Below are 15550 nucleotides of genomic sequence, written 5' to 3' on the forward strand. Positions count from 1 at the left end.
ACCTTAACTGACCAAATATACTAGGAAAACTACCCTACTCTACTCTTACTTATGACAATCTACGGCAGTACACCATAGTTTTACAGCTCTAGCCACTCAGATGTACATCGCAATAAGATGGGTCGATGTCAAGACGTGACGGAATCTCAGAAAGTAGCTATCGTGTTTGGACGTGCCCACGACCACGCTGCGTATTTAGTTGCCCATTTGTTGATGTATCAACGTTGACTGTACGACATTTCTACGAAAACTGGCGTACTAGACGCAACCATCACTTCGTACGAACAGTGGCTGTAAAAAGACGCTAACCTAACCCTTTTGCTAAGAAATCACCAAGGCAGCTGCCATAAGAAGTTTGAGACCTTGGAAAACCTAAATCGTGATGGTATTGATGGCCGCTCTGGAATTAAATCCTCGCATATCCTTCGAATACAGCAGGAATGTGGCATGTTTTGTCATTTGAGCTGCTTGTTAAGGAGCTAGGGATTCGCTAAGAGGTTTGATCCGTAATGTGAGGGTTTCAGTCGCGTTTAGACACAGGCGTCATCGGAGATACTTGCGTTCAAGTGCGAGTTTTTAGTGGAGGTAAGTCATTCGTGGTGACGAATTTGTTCACGGAAGGTTCTTCAGACACAATGATGCTGCCAAATTACGAGGGGCGCTCAATACGTAATGCAACACATGTTTTTCACGGCCAATTTCGGTTGAAAAAAAGGGGAATTTGTTATGGGACACCGTGGAATAATCCCGCTTCAGCCCCTATAGTTCTTAGAACTACTTAAACCTAACTAACCTAAGGACATCACACACATCCATACCCGAGACAGGATTCGAGCCTGCGACCGTAGCGGTCGCGCGGTTCCAGATTGTAGCACCTAGAACCGCTCGGCCACCCCGGCCGGCCTAAAATGACTAATGCCAACACCAAAGTGATGTTTAAGACTTCATTATTTTCAATTATTGTTGATATCATTCTTAGACTGAATTTGTATTGAATGCAGCGTGGATTCCAGTTAACTTTAATGTAACATAACGACTCTGCCTACATACTTAGGCTAACAGCCTATGATTTTCACAGTGTTACATAATTATTTGTAATACTGATATTCTACACGGGAGCACTGACGAAACAGACTTGAATTTTACCCTTTTACATCTACATATAGTCCACGAGCAATCATACAGTGCATGGCAGATGATGTGTTGTACCACTGAAAGTCATTTCCTTTTCTGTCTCACTCGTAAATGGAGAGAGGTAAAAACTACTGTCTATATGCTTCCGTAAGAGCACTAATTTCTCTCATCTTGTCTTTGCGGTTTTACGCGAAACATGCGTTTACGACAGTAGAATCGTTCTGCAGTCAGCCACATATGAAGAGTCTCTAAATTTTCTAAACAGTGTTCCGCGAAAAGAACGCCGTCTTCCCTCCAGGTACTTCCATTTGAGTTCACCGATAATTTCCATAATACTTGCGCGCTGATTGAAACTACAAGTAGCAAATATTGCAGCATGCCTCTGTATTGTTTCGATGTCTCCCTTTAATCCGGCCTGATGGCGATCCCACATGCTCCAGCAGCATTCAAGAATTAGTCGCACGTGTGTCTCCTTTGTAGATGAACTACACTTTCCCAATAAACCGAAGTCGACCATTTGCCTTCCCTACTATCGCTCTCACGTGCTCATTCCATTTCGTATCTATTTGCAACGTTACATTTAGACATTTAATCGACGTGGTTGCGTCAAGCAGTACACCACTGACACTCTATTCGAGAATTACTGGATTGTTTTCCCTACTCATCTGCGTTAACTTGTATTTCTTATACATATACCGCAAGCTGGCATTCGTCACAGCAAAAACATGAGATCTATAATAGTCTCACTTTTTTATGACTATTATGAAACAATGTATGAAACAATGTATACCAATTACTGGGTTGTTTTCCCTACTCATCTGCGTTAACTTATATTTTTTATACATACAGCGTGAAAAGTATTTAAACCGACACACTTTGGGAGGCTGTAGGGGACATCAAAACAAATATTTTTCCCTAATGTCATTTTTTCCTATGAGGTTTATTTAAACCGGTGGAGACCGTATTACGCTCTTCAGTTGTTAGAGAGCGTATTACGATCTTCAGTTGTTAGAGAGCGTATTACGCTCTTCAGTTGTAGGAAACTGCTGTCCACCAGTGTAGTAGTGCATTGTCTCTGTTTACTAATAGAGCGATACACTTGGAGTGAGTACACTGATATGGTTCGTGCGCACTACGTAGCGCACCACAACAGACGAGCTGCACAGCGGGTTTATCAACAACAATATTCTAATCGCCGTATCCCGCATCATACGACCTTTGCTGCTGTGTAGCAATGTCTGCGTGAGACCGGATCATTTAGAATATTACCTGGACAGGGTCGCCGTCGCACGGTAAGAACGCTGCAGTTTGAGGAAGCTGTCTTGCAGCATGTGGAGCGGGATCCTTCAATGAGCATTCGTGCAACTGCACGTAAAATGGGGTCGAATCAGACGAGTGTAAGAATAGTCCTTCCAGAGCAATTGTTACGTCCATTTCACTTACAGCGTGTCCACAACCTGGAAGCAGTTGATTATCCATCCAGTGCACAGTTTTCGCAGTGGTACCTGGAACAGTGTGAAATGCATTCTACATTTACGTCCTCTGTGTTGTTTACCGATGAAGCAACGTTCGAGCGTGATGGAATATTCAACATGCACAATTCGCATGTTTGGAGTGAGGATAATCCGCATGCCACAGTTACTAGCGCTCATCAAGTGCGGTTCTTCGTTTATGTGTGGGTCGGTGTTGTTGGGGACAGTTTAATTGGGCTGTATCTGCTACCTAGGCCATTAAATGTCAGGCTCTATTACAATTTTCTTGCTAGAGCATTGCCAGAATTGCTGGAAAACGTCCCGCTCCCTACAAGACAACGCATGTGGTTCCAACATGACGGGGCGCCGGCACATTTCAGTCGTCGTGTGCGTCGATTCCTGGACCGACGGTTCCCAGACACGTGGATTGGCAGAGGTGGTCCTGTACCATGGCCTGCTCGATCCCCACTTTTTTGTGTGGGAAAGAATACAGGACACTCCTGATGTTTTTGTCCGTGTCAGACAGAACATGATCCGACAGTGTAACCTTTGTTTACGTGTCACTGGAGACATTTTTGAAAATCAACTGTAATTGAAATTTGGTTGTGTTAATGTGTCGGCCCTTGGTCATAAAAAATGGAAAAGTGTTCGTTGGTTTAATCTATTTGCCACCAGAGAAATCTTCCTCTGCTGGTTTAAATACTCCTAATAGGAAAAAATGACACTAGGAAAAAACACTTGTTTTGATGTGCCCTACTACCTCCCAGAGTTTGTCGGTTCTGGCATTCGTCACAGCAAAAACATGGTCTCACTTATTTATGACTATTATGAAACAATGTATGCGTTGGCTTTACGCCATGAACTCCTGAAACTGAAATGGTTCGCGACATCTTGGCGCCCTCTTCGACGCGAAGTGCTCTCGGCTGGCAGTGCACTTCCGATGACCGTAATTCGTCGGGGAACTAAGGGATGCTGACTGCGTCTCTGTTCAGCTGGCAGTGATATATCGATTCCGCAACCGCGCTCCACGAAACTCACTTAAGTTTGTCCACGGTCTCCATTAATAATGCTGTGTTGTTTTCGCACTGCTGCCGGCGCTGCGCGTCGAGTTCCGTGTAGACGTCTTTCTCAATTACGGCCACCGAAACAAATTATGTAGGCGTATTGCATCGTGACTTTGACATTAGTAGATATCAATGGCTACTACACATTCTACAGCAATCGTATGTTACAAGATTAATGGCTTGTATAACATTCCCCCGCTGACTCATCCCACAGACGGCAGCTGAAATGCCCCGCCGATCAATGGAAGGAAGGGGCACGAAATCGCTGTATTTTTTTGTAAATGTTTTGAATTTCACTGGAGTATTCTCCAATTTCAGAGAACGTAGTACATACTTTAGTTTCCAGATATGCTAAAAATTTGAAACACTGTTATATTTCGAGTATTGTATCAATCAGATCCTATAGCATCATAAATACTATTACATACTTGGAGTAGACTGTTATGTGAAGCAGGTAATGGGAAAGACGCAGTAGTCTGTGGGGTATGGAGTTAAATGACGAAACATTTAGGTAAGTATTACAAGGGCAGCCATGTTTAACCAGTGCAGTAGTTCTTCGAAGAGGACTACTTTTATTCAGCTGGAGATGCCATGGCTGTAACGAACTTTGTGGCGTATTATCTAGGCCATCGAAGTCATATTCACGAGGAAGAAGGTTCAAATTCCAGCCAAGTCACTAAGCATTGTGTGTTTTCGACAAATAAATTACGATAATTACCGCTATCATTTCCTCTGAAAGCCCATAGCTGTCTCCTTTCAGTATCGTTGTACTCCATCTTGCAGAATAGTATCTGATGTGTATCTACATCTACATCTACATTTATACTCCGCAAGCCACCCAACGGTGTGTGGCGGAGGGCACTTTACGTGCCACTGTCACTACCTTCTTTTCCTGTTCCAGTCGCGTATGGTTCGCGGGAAGAACGACTGTCTGAAAGCCTCTGTGCGCGCTCTAATCTCTCTAATTTTACATTCGTGATCTCCTCGGGAGGTATAAGTAGGGGGAAGCAATATATTCGATACCTCATCCAGAAACGCACCCTCTCGAAACCTGGCGAGCAAGCTACACCGCGATGCAGAGCGCCTCTCTTGCAGAGTCTGCCACTTGAGTTTGTTAAACATCTCCGTAACGCTATCACGGTTACCAAATAACCCTGTGACGAAACGCGCCGCTCTTCTTTGGATCTTCTCTATCTCCTCCGTCAACCCGATCTGGTACGGATCCCACACTGATGCGCAATACTCAAGTATATCCTTGAACCCTGGACGAATTCATAGAATGAATTTATAATGCATCAATTTTAGCGTTAAACTCTGGGCTCTTGTGGTATTTATTTTCAAGTTCATTTATTTAATTTTGTGATATTTGGAAAAAATTAGATCAGAATAGCTCAAACGGGGTGTAGAAGATGTCACGCAAGGAATCGAATCGTCTCCAATGTGTCCCAATCGGACTGGAATGTGCAGTAGGTCAAATGATTATGGGCACAGGCTTATTTGCCGCGCGGGATTAGCCGAGCGGTCTCAGGCGCTGCAGTCATGGACTGTGCGGCTGGTCCCGGCTGAGGTTCGAGTCCTCCCTCGGGCATGGGGGTGTGTGTTTGTCCTAAGGATAATTTAGGTTAAGTAGTGTGTACGCTTAGGGATTGATGACCTTAGCAGTTAAGTCCCATATGATTTCACACACAGACACACACACACACACACACACACACACACACACACACACACAGGCTTATTTATATAAGTTTAGGATGAATACAACTACGACTCCATGATTATTGAATCTGTTATGTATTGAAAGTATTGGTTTCACTTTGATTCACATCTTTTCATGCCTCCTGAGTGCCGCTGGATGTGATATTAACTTTTCTGTTAGAACCGAGATTGCTTGGAGCACAATATGCTATTTTGTTTGGAACTAGTAAGATGAGTGGACTGAATAATCTAGCCCGTGGATGAGCACTCAGCGTGTTATTTACCAGCAGAAAACAGGGAAACTTTGAAAAACTTCGCCCTATATTCATAGTAGCATCCGAAAGGTGGCATCTATGCATCTACACATCACCAGAACTGGAGAGTACATGAGCAAACGCCAGCAAATAAAAATAATTTATTACAAATCATAAATGTTATAATCTTCCGTTAAGTCATCGTAGAGGAGAGACCATACTGCCATAAGAGATGGGTGCTAAAATAGGACTTTTTTGTGCCTAGCAGTCAGTTTTCATAAGCCACCATGATACTCAAAATTTGGTCTGTTTCTAATTTCCGAAAACGCCAGTTCTGTTACGTGTGTCATCAAGCAAATCCACAGCATTTGCATTTGTATATTCGGCAGCATACTACTTAATGCACAGAAGGTATTCGCCACGGTGACTGACCAGGATATTTTGCGAATGCATGGAAGAGTATGGAAAGAATCTAAGTTTTACAAAGCACATAATTTGATATATTCGGAACCTTTCTGTTCAGCGTACTGAAATACCTGTAAACTATATACTGTGACTTGTCCCTTTAAAAGCATCGCAGTTACATCTTCTTTGATGCCATCAACATTAAGAAAATAATATTTGGTTTTTGTGTAGAAAGCTGTTATTCAGAAACCCGAGTAAAGAAAAACTGAATTGTATAAAAAAATAAAAAAAAGGTGGATTCACAAGAGATCGGTGAAAATTTCTCTTAGCCTTAAAGTTCCAAAGAACATTAAGAGTTCAGATATTTAGTAAGAGTGAATGTCAGTGATTTTATGGCGTATCTGTCTAACCTACCATTGGAAAACAACAGTCCTTGTAAAAATGCTGCTAAAAGACAAAAGTAGAACAGGACAGCAGACGATGTAGAAGACGTGTATCTGATGATGTATTACACCTTGGAACGTGTTGCGTGAAGTTATTACGTTCAGATGTGGCGGATTGCGAAGAACTGTTTCTGGCACCAACACAAAGAATATTCTTCACCAAATATGGGCAGCGAAGTCACAGCATTGTGTGTAAAACAGCGTGACTGTCTCTTATGACTAGCTATGTATTCTCGGTATACGATCCCGGGTGTCGCATGAGTAGTCTGTATTCCATCGTCCTAGCATTTTAGGTGTGCATGTTTAAGGACATTCTTCAGTTCCACTCCTGAGAAGGGTCAACATTTGAATGTAGTCTTGTTCGAAAGTTGACATCGTGCCCGCAACAGAACATGCGTTTGAAGACGCCGCCCACTTCCTCGTGAATTCTCGAAACTCGTGCTGTTCTGTCTCCCCACGCTTAGAGAACCCTACAGTTCTTAGAGGCTTGGAAACGCTGCTTCTCTAAAACATGTTCACCACGCAAGCTAGTTTTAAGAATGCTCAGTTTAGAATATTGGAGCATAATATTTAAGAACAACCTGAAGTGGAAAGGTGTGTGGTGACGTCAACACTGGTGCAGGGGCAGTGCAGGAGTAATGTAGGTTCACTGCTTCCTGCTCGAACCAGGTACGTATATAACATGAATTAGGAAAACAGGTGGTAAATTGAGCTTAACTCATCGTTTGCGAACTCTTTCAGAAGAAATAATCAATCACATTTCACCAAAAAAAGGAATAATAGTGTGTCCTGTTACCTATTCTTCCTCCTTACCGATAAATGTTTTGAGGAAAGAAATCAGCTATATACTAGATTCTAACGAAAGAAATGGCACACCTAAATGTAAGGTTGTTTTGTGCATACTTTATACGCACAGAGCTAAAAATTTTAGTGTAGTTTGGTAAGAATGAAACAGAAATAAAGAAAAACATGTCTGACACAGTCACAACAAGAGAGTAGAAATGGAATTAGACGGAGAGTAGGAACAACACGAGAGTGCTTCTCCTCCGCGTAATGTAGGGAATAAAACAAGAAGAGAGTAGTCAGTAAAAACATCACGAAGTGTCTTCAGCGCTCGTCCTCCACTCTTTTCCCTCTTTTCTAGGAACTGAGACGTATAATTCCAGGCATGGAATGTGGATGTTGGTAGCCTGAAGGCTAATAAAAGCCGGATGAGCGACCATTACGTCCTGCATTAAAAGCATCTTGGGTATGTTGCCTCAAGTTTCTAAAGACGACGACGCTCTATCACTGCAGTGTCAAAACGCTGGCAAGTATTTCAAATATTTTTTCCGAATTTCCACTAACGAATCTGGGAGACGAACAGTATGCGCATCATTTTCGTTTGCAACGTTTTATTAGGCACATTAACTGTAACTTCTGAACATTCAAGATTACCTACGGGAAATATACTAGTCTATTGCGCAAAGTACCTTAACAACGACCTAAAAATAATCCTTTCGCCCAAACTAATCACAAACTGATGTTAAACTAATGTCAATGAATGCTACATAAGCATATGTTAGTTAAGAATATCAGTAGTACCTTTAACGTGAGAATGACAATGTGCTACGAAAATGCACTGTCGTGGTACATACAGAAGGGAAGCTACTGTTATCCTACGTCTCTCTCTATATTTCTCATTGAAGCAGATGATTTTTAACTGAAACTTAGTCCGTACTATCCTATTTCAGTCCTTTCACTAATGACAAAGCACTTATTTTGAAAAGTATAAAACGAATACGAATATCCCACATTTGTTTTATCAGGATGTGGTACGTCCCTGTTCCATAGAGTAGTGGCTGATATATATTGTTAAGAAGCGTACTGTAAAGTAATGAGGAATACCCATACAAAGAACATTTAAAGCAAACTCGTCACCGGGCAGAGCGCAGAACGTCAAATTATACTCTGTGAAACAATGAACAATGAATGACTTATAAAACGCATTAAAAACCGCAATCCAGTAACAAAGAGACACAAACAAAGGCACCAAATGACGTATTTGATATGACAAGAGAAATGGCTGAAATTGTATCTTTGACATTCATGAAACAATAGCATCTAATATCTTTTTATAATTTAGAAACTCCCCGCTGGATTTATTTTGGAATGACATGCCATACCGCATTTCCTGGTGATGCTTACGCGGCATAATTTATATATAATAATAGATTGTTAAGCAGACTCTGTAACGGAGACTATGATCTGCACCTGCGGTTAGTTTTCACAGTCAGACGAATGCATGTTAAGCATAACAATCATAGCCATCGAAATACAAAATAAGAATGAAATAATAATAATAATAATAATTCGCTTCACAAGAGATTCGATTGAGTGTTACTATTTCGAAGAGACATGAAGCTTAATATTAAGTGGAGTAGCAAATGAAAACTGAAAAGAACACTCTTTACTTATTCTCAAGACCTATCTTTCATTTCTATACCAACGACAATGAATATTCGCGATCAAGCATCATTTGCTGTTAAACAGAGATGGTAAAGTATAGAATTCAACTAGCGACATTGTGGCTAAACAGTAGGTTGCCAGCACGGTAAAGAGAGGAATAGAGCAATGGAGGACCACAGCAAATTTTACGAATTGAACAGAGCGGATAAATATGCCGTGAATTCCGACGAATCTCTGCCTGGATGATATAAGGAAAACTAAAAATTTTGTTGAAGTAGGTTTCATATTTCCTGTACAAGAGTCGGGGGCAGTGAGCAAACAGGTTCTTGGAATCATGTTTACGACTGAACTTAGTTATAAACATGACTAAAAAAAGTGACAGTTGGAAACTTTTGAGACGTGCAATCAGTTTTCGGTACTCGGAAAAGTGGGAAGTCACTATGCAGTGACTCCACGTGCGAAATTTCTTATAGCGCGTCGTAATTTGTGTACTGTAATTTACGGGACGAGTTTTCGAATCTAATCGCTTAAAATTACATAATTTATATTTTATAAGTAAAATAGTTATCAAGAAGAGAACTAGTATTTTGAGCTGTGTAACTTAATTGTTCCCAATTTATTGTATAGGATTTGTATAATAAATTGTCTCTGTAGTTTGGTTGTTTCTTTTAATAGAGTGCTTAATAGTTAGATGAGCAGCTTTCCTTCTATTAATAATCGTCTGTATAATGTTCAAATAATTACCATTAAGCATTGATGAAAACTTTTCATCGTATACGTATTTTCGCTTGAAAGAATACAAGTTTACAATAGAATTTATGCTTCTTACTTCACTTGTAATGAAAATCTGTTCTAGTGTGGTGTGACTAATACGGCCTACATATTAAATTTCTGAGAATATTAATAGGTAAATCGCGCTGAGGTAATTATTTAAACTACCAGATGAAATAGTAGCCACTTACAGCTCTCGGAGAATTAAACAGACGCCCACTAACGTCTCTCAAACGTAACATATCGAAGCCTAGACGAGTTTGATTACTACAACTCTAAACATTTAGTCATCAGCACACAAATTCGTAATTAGAAAATCAAATTTCAAATTAAAAAGTAATTCGGTGTAGAATAAAATAGCATTCCTTACGCGGAATGGCTTAAATGCTAATGCGAATTATTAGACGAATGCAGTGTCTAAAAACCAGGAATAGAAATTTACTTTAACTGATAGGAGGACGTAAATGAGTGTCATTACATACTTTTTGTTTGCTGGATATTTAAAATTCAATTAAGGACGAAACTCGTGTTTTTAAAAGTTTTTTGCAATATCTATTTGGCATTTTATCGCTTACAAACAAATAAACAAGTTCAGTACAAATATTTTACTTTAATTTATCACAGTTTCAGAAGTGTTTTGAATGTACATAGTTTTAAAAGGAATCTGTAACATTGCGATCCTACAAACGTGTTAGTAAGGGTTTTGCGGTAGAAATTGGGGAACCAGAAGACGAAATCGGAACGAAAATTTTCTTGAATCGCGGCCAGTGTCTGTTCAGAATACTCAACGAACTGACAGGGGGGGAAAAAAAAGTCGCTGACATATATCGTGGCACTTCCTGCGTCTACGAATGGAATTATCTTCGAATGAACGGATGTTTTAAAACCTTGTAACGGACATTAGTGGCTGGCATCTGTGTTTTTGCATGGTCGTAGAAACAAAATTATTTGCTCATACATAAAGCTATGGTTAGAATCTTATTTATTTTTATTAGACAAGAATTTCGCAAGAAACGTACGGAAGATACTTCAATACGCTTTTTCAAACTGTGTCGCATGATCTAAGAATCAATGAGAACGTAGAAATTACAGTTTGTTTACAGATGAGGAGTTTCTAAATAAATCATGCAAGCAATTTTATGCTTTAAATTTTTATTGCTAAAATTTTTTCGGGCCACCTGCATGATAAGCACCTCCAACTTAAGTCACTAGTTGGTCATCAATAACGGGTGCTTCTAGTAGCAGTTTTGGCCGTCGATCGACGGACTGCTTTTCGAAATGCGTTCCAACTAAATCATTTACGAGCCTGGTTTTTTTTGTCCCTCGACACCTGGGTTCTCCACTTAATTTAATTTTCAGTTGCAACGACACGCATTAAGCTGGAGGGTCTCCGTGTTTGATTTCCAGGAGGCGGCGGGGAAGGTGCGGGCTCGGTCAGGGTGGGATATATTTAGGTTGCGCAGCTGTTGGGACGGCCTGAGTGCTTGCTCTAACTTCGTTCCAACTGCTACGAGTACTCCGTCTCTCAGGGGATTCCCGTCACCATTTGTTCCATCCACTGGCTGCTTACTGTCACTCACTAACTTGGTAATTAGGTGGATTTTCCTTTTCCACGGAAAGAGTTCACAGGCGCAGAGTGCGCTGGCTACTGTTGTTGTATGTTCCATGGTTTTTTTTCTACTTCACTGATAATTTTAACAACCACCCCGCGTCACCATATCCCTAATACGTTACCGTTTTATGCGTCATCCTGCTTCCCGATAAAATACGGAATATGTTCAGTATGGCAGAATTTTCATTGTAATTAAAGACACCTATGAGTTACTAAGGCCAGGTAACTAAATTATCATCGACACCGAAATCCTTACACAGGGTACTATGAAAAGGTTTTAAGACACCGCTACCAGTTGCAAAATTTGTTGACTTAGTTAAAAAGGCAATACGTTTCTAGGTAAAAAACTCATCTTCAGTCTACAGGGGCAATACAAAATCATTTAATAAAAGTACACATAGATATTAAAGTTGTTCCGTACAGCCTTGGAATGTGCTGCGGTCATCTGCGGAGGAAGAGATTGAAAACTTAATAAGGGAATGAGGGAATATTCACTTCGTTTGTCGGTCTGCTGTTCACATAAACAATTTAAAATAATCACTCACTTTGTTCATAAAAATTAAACTTGCAAGAGGCACTTAAAACGTGACATCACAAATCATTCTAGTGTGTAGCAGAAACAAGGAACAGCTTCAGGCATTTGAACGGGGTCACTTTGTGGGCCTGCAGGAACGTGGATGGACGTATCGACGGAGTGCTCCACATGTTGGCCACAGTTTATCGGTGGTGTGTCACCGTTTTCATCAGTGGTCTGTGGAACATCCCCACACCCGTAGACCAGGTTCTGGACGTCTTCTTAGTGCAGGCGCACGTCAAGACTGACGCATTATGCGAGCAGCGGTGGCCGACCGAACATCATCCAAGGACGAAATCTTGTGGTATATTACACCTGCTGCGTCACCAAGGACCACTGGGAAGAGTTTGCTTGTAGTAGGACTAAAATCCCATGTACCTCTGGCCGAGCTACCATTAACACCACACCACGACACCACCAAGGATGACTACTCTGGTGTAGTGAAAAGATTCGACTGGAGAGTGAAATGTCACTCTACTGCCGTCAGTGATTATAGTAGGTATGCATGTAATGGAGATACGCCTGCATAAGGTAGACCTGGTGAGCTGCCTATTCTGGAGTGCATTCGTCCGATACACACAGGTCCCACTCCAGGCTTCATGGTAAGAGGGGCAATCAGTTATCATTTGCAGTCACATTTGGTGTTTCTGCAGGGTAAAGTAACCACCATCCCTACATTGTACAGGCTGTTATCCCGTGCTACCGCCATTTCTTCGACAGGAAGGTGATGTGCTTATTCAGCAGGATAATGCACGTCCACATAGGCTGTTGCGGAGCAAAGTGCTCTTTTTGGTGGAAAAAAAAGTCTTGAACGAACTGTGGCAGAAGCCCGAATAACTGGGGACTGACGTACTAGACCATGCATTGATACTATGAAATGCATTGATAATGGCTAGGCACTAGCCGAAATCTAGATTTGCCAGATAAAACCTGCAAAAAAAGGACGACTAGACGACTGACTGCTGTGCTCTATCACCTGAAAGTGATATCACAGTCGTTGAGTGCACCCACGTTCCTAATGCAAGGTAACTTGGGGGGGGGGGGGGGGGAGAGGGGAAAGATTAATGTCACCACAGCTCTCGCCAATTGAATTCGTATGTGAAATGACAGAGCGGGAACTTACTCGTTCTCCAGAGCGTAAAAGAACCATTGCCGAATTGCAATAAAAGGCGCAAGATGCCTGGGACAATCTATCACAGAATGCATTCGCCAGCTTTGCGTGGTAGAATACACGCTCGCGTTGCCGCCAGACGGGGGAGGGAGATGCATTGTTTGCTGATGCGACTGTTTGGACATGCTTTACTGTGACGTGTGTTTCAGTTGGTCTGGCATTGTTATCATCTATTCCTGCAACGATGAACTAACTGTCACACCACTTGCCGATAAAATGGCCTTCTCCTTGAGGGAGTTGTATTTTTATTCCCGCAGTGTATTTCATGTTCATGATAGACGGTGTAATAACTGAGGAGGAGAAGAAGGAAAAGGATGGATTTAGAGGAATTATCCTTTAGCCGCTTAAGGAATCATCCCAGAATTTACATGAGGTGGTTTAGGGAAATCGTGAAAAAACTAAATAGGATGACCACAGAGCATCTGAATCCCGTTCCTCCCGAATATGATTTCAATATTTCGACCACCATGTCACCTCGTTTAGCTGCTGGAAGGTTTAAGGATACTGAAGTGCAGCTGCCTAGTCATAATAATGGATACACACCTATGTAATTAAAAGTATCCGGACACCCCCAAAAACATACGTTTTTCATATTAGGTGCATTGTGCTGCCACCTGCTGCCAGGTACTCCATATCAGCGACCTCAGCAGTCATTAGACATCGTGAGAGAGCAGAATGGGGCGTTCCGCGGAACTCACGGACCTCGAACGTGGTCAGGTGATTGGGTGTCACTTGTGTCATACGTCTGTACGCGAGATTTCCACACTCCTAAACATCCATAGGTCCATTGTTTCCCATGTGATAGTGAAGAGGAAACGTGAAGGCACACGTACAGCACCAAAGTGTACTGGCCGATCTTGTCCGTTGACTGACAGAGACCGACGACAGGAGGTGAGAAAACTTGTATTTCATGGTCGAGCGGCTGCTCATAAGCCACACATCACGCCGGTAAATACCAAACGACACCTCGCTTGGTGCAAGGAGCGTAAACATTGGACGAGTGAACAGTGGATAAACGTTGTGTGGAGTGACGAATCACGGTACACAGTGTGGCGACTCGATGGCAGAGTGTGAGTATGGCGACTGCTCGGTGAACGTCATCTGTCAGCGTGTGTAGTGCCAACAGTAAAATTCGGAGGCAGTTGTGTTATGGTGTGGTCGTGTTTAACATGGAGGGGGCTTGCACCCCTTGTCGTTGTGCGTGGCACTATCACAGCACAGGCCAACATTGATGTTTTAAGCACATTGTTGCTTCCCAATGTTGAAGAGCAATTCGGGGATGTCGATTGCATCTTTCAACACGATCGAGCACTTGTTCATAATGCACGGCCTGTGGCGGAGTGGATATACGACAATAACATCTTTGTAAGGGACTGGCCTGCAAAGAGTCCTGACCTGAATCCTACAGCACACCTTTGGGATGTTTTGGAACGACGACTTCGTGCCAGGTCTCACCGACCGACATCGATACCTTTCCTCCGTGAAGAATGGGCTGCCATTCCAAAAGCAAACACTCTGCACCTGTTTGAACGTATGCCTGCGAGAGTGGAAGCTGTCATCAAAACCGAATAGGGAGCCACGAACTTGTAGGTCATTTTCAGCCAGGTGTCCGGATACATTTGATCACATAGTGTGGGAGTGGGCAACACGTCTTGCAAATAGATAGCAACGTGGCAAACATCTGTTCTGAAATTGGACGGCCTGTACGTTCCCACGGCACACTTCTAAGTCCATTTGAAATTGAGATAATTCCCTTAACATGTTGCCTGGAGCGCAGAAGCCACCTTCGCGTAAGGGCACAATTTTAACTTTTTTTTTTACCTGGTGGACTGATAAGCCACCGATAAAAAAGTAACAAATAACGGCTGCGTGTCAACTGCGCCAGTAGCAATGAAAGGGCATTAGAATCGGAACAACCTGTAGCGTCATTTCACTACTAACAAACAAAATGAGTACTCGTATTATGGTGGCGTTGACAGCTTTGCAAGTTTTAGATTTGTGTCTTCATTAAAAGGCCTCCTTGACATATTATAAGACAGGGTTTTCATTTTCTTTTGCGAACCATGCTGATCAATGAACTGATTAACTAGTTTAATTAACAATAAGTAATCCGTTACTCGACCCTGTAGATGTACGTAGAGACTTCAGTGTGTGTGATACCCATGCCGTCCCACGCCACGATCATTGCGTAACAAGAGTGGCGCAGGATCAGAAGAAACTACATGTTCTGGGTTTCCTGTAGGCAGTTATTCTGCGGTATGCATAATGCGTGCATCACAGGGCGCAAGTGTTGTGAAGCTGCCACGGACATGGGTTCCTTATGGAAACTTTATCTACACAGTCCCCCCTACAACCACTAGAATAAAAAAAGCTCTTATGCCACATCGTATTTCTGGCTGCAAATTACTTGTACCAGTCTGTAACTATGATCGGTTCTTGGTGTGATCATTAAGCATGCTTGATATTGATTTATGATTTGCAGATTTCTTCATTATGCAACTGTT

The 15550-nt window shown here is 42.0% G+C and overlaps 1 protein-coding gene across 1 annotated transcript in view; it reads right to left on the reverse strand.

The window, feature by feature from the left end:
• The window catches only part of LOC126184378 (plexin-B), a 981143-nt gene that overhangs the window by 326953 nt on the left and 638640 nt on the right, over nt 1-15550 (reverse strand). The gene's annotated exons all lie outside the window — the stretch shown is intronic.

The sequence above is a fragment of the Schistocerca cancellata genome, chromosome 4 (genome assembly GCF_023864275.1).
Source record: "Schistocerca cancellata isolate TAMUIC-IGC-003103 chromosome 4, iqSchCanc2.1, whole genome shotgun sequence".
In the NCBI taxonomy this organism is placed as follows: domain Eukaryota; kingdom Metazoa; phylum Arthropoda; class Insecta; order Orthoptera; family Acrididae; genus Schistocerca; species Schistocerca cancellata.